The following is a 6,000-nucleotide window of genomic DNA, read 5'->3' as shown; positions in this document are numbered from 1 at the left end:
CCCAGGGGTTGGTGCCGCCATCTCTACACTAGACCTCTAGGAAGGCACTGATCCCTCCCCACCCCTTGCCCTACCATGCTTGGATATGAGAAAGAAAGTCCATAACCATTTATTAACTGTCTTCCATGTGCCAGCTACCGGGCTAGATTCTTTAATCTTATCTCATTGAAACTGGAGTTAGTAGCCCCATTTTACACATGAGGAAACTGCCAAGACTTCAGCAAGAACAGAATAGTTAAACATGTCTCTTTTCCCTTTGAAGTGGCAAAGATGAGTGGCAAATTCTTTTTCATTTTAAAATTACAATGAGACATAAAAATGTCAAAGAAAAAAATTAAAACAGCAAAATCAGCCACAATTTCACCAATCTAACACAACTATCTTTTGTGTATCATCTTATTCTTATGTGAGCATATTTTTCTAGAAGTTTCAATTGGCGTGTACACAAATTTTATGTTCAGCTTTTAAAATTTAGCATCGGAACCATCTTCCCTGTTACCACAGGCTTCATAATGAGTGTTTTACTGGTTGCATAGTAAATGATTTCCCTAATGGACATTTAGGTTGTTTCCAGTATTTGGTTGCCCAAATCAAATTGTTATGTTTTGTGCTAATCGTGTTTTGTTACTATTAAATTATTTCCTTAGAATAAATTCCCAAGAGTCATATTATTGAATAAAAGGGTATAAACACTTTTCTTAGCCATTGCCACATGGTGCCACATTAATAGGCAAAAAGTCTGTATGAATCTAAGTGACACACCCAAGTAATATAGAGTTAGACATTTTCAAAAGAAACCATGCTGTTCTCCATATCTGGCAATACGATGAGTTAGAAAGTTTGAAAGACCCTCCAAGTTAAAGCAACCAAGATTGAATAGAATACAAAAATTGTCTTCTTAAATGAATCACTGAGCTGACAAGAAAATAAGGAATCTAAGATCCTCAAAACAGGTTAAAGCCAATGACCCTGGAAAGTTATTAACAAAGCTTCCTTTACCGTGGGTTGTTGGCTCAACACGAAAGACTACTATATTGATGATGTGGTGTCCTTCCCAGTGCATCACATTAGGAGACACATAATTCATTCTGATCCATTCTTGGTGATGTTAAATTTGATCACTAGTCTAAGCTGGTGTCTGTCAGATTTCTCCATTGTAAAGGCACCTTTCTCCATTTGTAATTAATAAATTATCTGTAGGGTGATACCTTGAGACTGTATGAATATCCTCTTCCCCAACCATCTTTCCCCAATGGCAGTGCATTCATTAGTTACAGTTGCCTGAAAGAAGGTGATTTTTTCCATCCTTTAAGTATTGTCAAATTCAAACTACCTGGGCCAATTTGCACTCCTGCCAGCAAAGTGTGAGACTTTCCAGTGTTCCACGTGTTCACCAAGTTTGCAAAGATCAGACTTACCAAGTTTTATCATTTTAATGGGTATGGCATGGTATTTCCTAACAACTTATGTTTAGATTTAGAGGCTTGTTCTAGATTCAGGTTCATCTGTTTAGGCAAGGATACTTCACACACAATGCTGTGCACTTCCTGCTGTATCACGTCAAGGAGGCACATAACGTCTGGTTGTCAAGCAATAGGTTCAAAAATTATACAGAGACAATAACAAGGTTCCTTATCAAAAAAACAAAAACAAAAACAAACCGTTGTATACAGTATGATCTATTTTTTATAAAACAAAAAGTTTTACTTATGTATTCAAATGCCTTCAAAATAATACTTGCGTGAATTCATTATTACAATCATCATTTGCAAAAACGATTTTTCTCCAGTTCTGTCAGTTCTTCTCTATTTATTATTTGATATTCTTCTGTAAACAAGAGCTTCCCCTTCCTTCTTCCTCTATGGGCTCGAGGATTCTTTTTTTAATACAAAGTATTATAATCCATTATTCTCAATGTTCTTTCTGATGCTCAAATTGTCCCAAACTTGGCGAGTGAGAATTTGTTTAGGCTGCCTCCTGTTTTTTGATAAGTTCCCATAAGTTTTTGAGCACTTGCTTATTTCTGGCACAGCAAGAAATTCCAGGCTCACCTTGTACTTTACCTGCCCCAGACCTAGTGTCAATCATTTCCCCAAGGAGACCTTGTTCCTTTTAGGGGAGAACAGTATTTAGAAATCAAGTTCTGGGCAATAGATGTGCTTATTTCCGCTAGGATATCATTGAATCTAGGTCCTGTCAGTGGACAAAGCTAGGAGATATACTTTTTAAAACAGAGAGTTTATATAGATATCTCACCACAGGGTCTTTCTCTCATTTGTCGAGTCCATATTTATATCTCTCTCCTCCTACAGTGATAATCTTAGTTCCCAATAACATCAATATACTTATTCATGTACTCAATCCTATAACACACAAAAAATAATTTCAGGATTAGTTCATTGATGCCACCACCAATAAAATCCTACAAGCTAAAGTTTAAGATATTTTTGCAATTGTTTTGTTCTTAGACTAGACCCACTGAGCATGCACAGAGTACTATGTTCCACTGGTATTTGCATTGGCTCTTTTTTTTCTTCTCTGAGTTTGTGTTGTCTATATGTTAGGTTCAATTATTTTCTGTTTGCATTCAATTTTAGATTTTTTTGGGCTGCTCATGTTAGTTTATTCTTATTTTTGAATATGTAAACATGAACATGCTTCAAAACTCAAAACCATGTATAGGTACATACTCAGAGAAGCCTCATGCTCTTCCACCCCATTCCCACTAACTCCAGGAGATAAGCAGTTTCATTACTTTATGCTTTATCCTTCTTGTGCTTGTTATTGCAAAATAAGCAGATCATACATATTTATCCTATCTTTCTTTTCTCATACTAAAGTTAGCACACTATATATGTGTATATATATATATATGTTTACTCCTTGGCACCTTGTTTTTTTAAAATTAACAACATAATTGAACAGCGCTCCATTGAATAGGTGTACCATAGTTTATTCAATAAGTCTCCTATTTTGTTCGGTTAGATTGTTCCCAATATTTTGCTATTACAATTATACCATTGTGAATAATCTTGTGCATATATATTTTTATATTATTGGAATATATCTTCACCCTGAATTCCTGGAAGTGGGATTGCTTGGTCAAAGAATAAATGCAAGTGTAGTTTTGCTAGATATTGCCAATTTCCTCTCTGTAAGGGTGGTACCATTTCACATCCACACCAGCAATGTGCAAAAGTGGATTTCCTCTCAGCCTCACCGAAAGAGTGTGCTGGCGGCCTTTTGGAGAGAACTTCCCCCCTTTTAAATAGTTTGTCCTCGTATGATCTCTATTCTCCTTCCTCCCACATCCTATAATTTTTATAACTTTTTTTCCTTGTCAGGACTTTCTTTGATTCTGTTAAGTCTCCAAAAATAGCACAGGCTAGGAGAATGTCATATTTACCTTGGAATTTTTACGTTTCCAACATTTTGAGGGAAGCTGCTCATTTGTAGCCAGTCTGTCCTAAGACAGGAAGGTTCTGCTTCAGATTCCCAGAACACTCAAACAAACAAAAACAGCTCTAAAGATGATGAGCTATGAAAAATTCACACAATATCAGGTTGGACTTTGTAAAAGCAAAGTCAAATCTCTTCGTGGACCAGTTACTCAGCAAAACAAATCTCAAAACAAGTTTTTCCTACCTTGAATTTTTATGTGACAATGTGTCCAAGCCAGCACCAAAGGTTGTAAGGTAGATGGAAAAAATAATTGAAAAACCTCTTACATTTCTGCTTATGTGGGTAGGAGGCCGAGAGACCCTTTCTCTTGTACAAAATGTTTTCCTTATTTTTATCAAAGGACTATTTTGTTAGAGGAGAACCAACACTTATAGAAACACGTGTCTGTACAGCAGGCCCTTGGCTTGCAAAGACGATATTTGCAGCCCTGAGTATTGAATGGACACAACATTTGGTAATTTGTAATTTTGCTGAGACTGACTGGAATTTGAGAGGTCCACACAGCACACAGAAAGACAAGCGTATATTGGTTAGAATGTTCCTTAGCTGGTGAGTGAATCATTTTCTCTAGGGTTCTGTAAATCTCGGTTATATACACATAGTTTAGGGAGAAAAGGTAAATGCTGTGCATTTAAATTTAGATTGTTCCCAATATTTTGCTATTGAAAATTGTGCCATAATGAATAACTTTGTGCATATCTCTTTTTCATACTGTTAGAAGTATATCAGAGAATGGTGTTGTAGAGGAAAAAGTATCTGTAATCAAGTAGATTGGGAAAATTTTGAGTTAGACCGATGTGGAACACATTTCCACCTTGAAGGACTTCTCAGAGCCTTTAACATGCTAACATGCATTAAAAGTCTTCAGGAAGAGAACTATATCATGCAGTGTTTCCAAACTTATCCGGGTATGATCTTCTTTTCACATCTTGGAAAATAGTGTTTCATGGAACATATTTTGTAAACCATTGCTGTGGTGGCATTTATACAACTGGGGACTCTGAAAGGTCTTGGTACCCATTTCACGGAAAGATCAACTGTCTTATCTACTTTATCTTCCAGGATTCAATCCATCCTCTCCAGAGCCTCTAAAGGGCCTTGTTGCCCTGCCTTGGCAGCATTTCCCCTTTCTTTTCCTTCACTCAATCCAGGATCTGTTTCTCAAGGAATGGGCTTCACAACACTAGCCTGGAAATTTCCTATCTGCCCAGGCTGATAGTCTCTTTTTTAAGACTGAGGCATTGCTAACAATTATTTATTCCTGTTGTAAAGGCCAGGCAAATTCTGAGTGGCTGTCTGGCATGGCCAGCATTGGCTGATCATCTCTGAACAGCTAAGTCTAAAATTAGCATTTCTAATAGTATTTTACACCAAGTGCCCTATTCATATTATCTCATCAATTTTTACCTTTTTAAAAAATCACAGCATTATGATGTAGAAAGAATTCCCATTTTACGGATACCATAGTATTTCACAGATGATGAACCTGAAGTTCACATGGGTGTAATACGTTGTTCAAGTTTACACAGCCAGTTTGTGGTACTACCCAGAATTTCTTGTTTGTTTTGCTGATTTGCAGAACTACAAGGACCAGGCTTTTCTTCTATTCCATGCTACTTTCCAGTAATTCAGTGAAGTGGAGACCTTAGTCAATTATCTATTAGACAAAGAGAACCCCCCCAAAGTATACTTTTTCTTCAATTTTCTGAATATTTCAAGGAGGGAAAGTGACTCATTTCCAACCGCTCCAGTTGATCACCTTATTTCTCCTGAGAGTTTTATGAGTGAGGATTATGTCCCGCTCATATCGGAGAAAGGGTTTCATTTCCCTGAGTCAGATAAGGCTCTCTTAATTAAGGGAAACATTCCACTTGTTAGAATCATAGATAAAGACGCTCCCATGCTGATTACCTTAGCCAGACTGACTGGAGGCATCTTTTTATGAGATCAAGCGACAAAATGAGCTTCTTATAAAGGTATTGTTCATCTCTTCCTCTCTTCCTATCTGCTGAAAGCAGAGATGAAACCTTGCTGGTTTCGTAAAACTGCCTTCTGTATTCCGGTAACATTCCCCAGAGAATGACCTGCGGGTTTTCAGCTCTGTTTTCTCGCCAAAATCAACACTGTCGAACAAGGAAAGGAACCCCTAACCATCAAAGGCCAAGGAAGCCAACACCCAGAGAGCAAGGAAATTCCGTTTTGAAAGTCAGCCCAAAATCTTCCTCCACAGTCCTCTTTCCGGACAATGCACGCATGCTCCTCCTTGTCAGATTTATCATTTCATTATCCTGGATGCTCTGCTCCGCGTAAACATCAACTTCTCAACCTATACATTGGCAAACAAGGTGAAAAGGATGTGGCTGACCACCCTCACTCCTATAGCACAGACAGCCATTGTCCATGGACAAGACACACACACAGGCAGTGCCAGCATGGCCACGGGCCGGCCCCATATCTTCAGCCTTCTTAACCACTTTCTACAAGGCAACTGTTTATAGTACACCTAAGTATAAATGCACAAAAAAGTAAGTGGAATGC

The sequence above is a fragment of the Equus caballus genome, chromosome 5, assembly GCF_041296265.1.
Source record: "Equus caballus isolate H_3958 breed thoroughbred chromosome 5, TB-T2T, whole genome shotgun sequence".
NCBI classification, from domain to species: Eukaryota; Metazoa; Chordata; class Mammalia; order Perissodactyla; family Equidae; genus Equus; species Equus caballus.
This window is presented reverse-complemented; position numbering follows the sequence as displayed.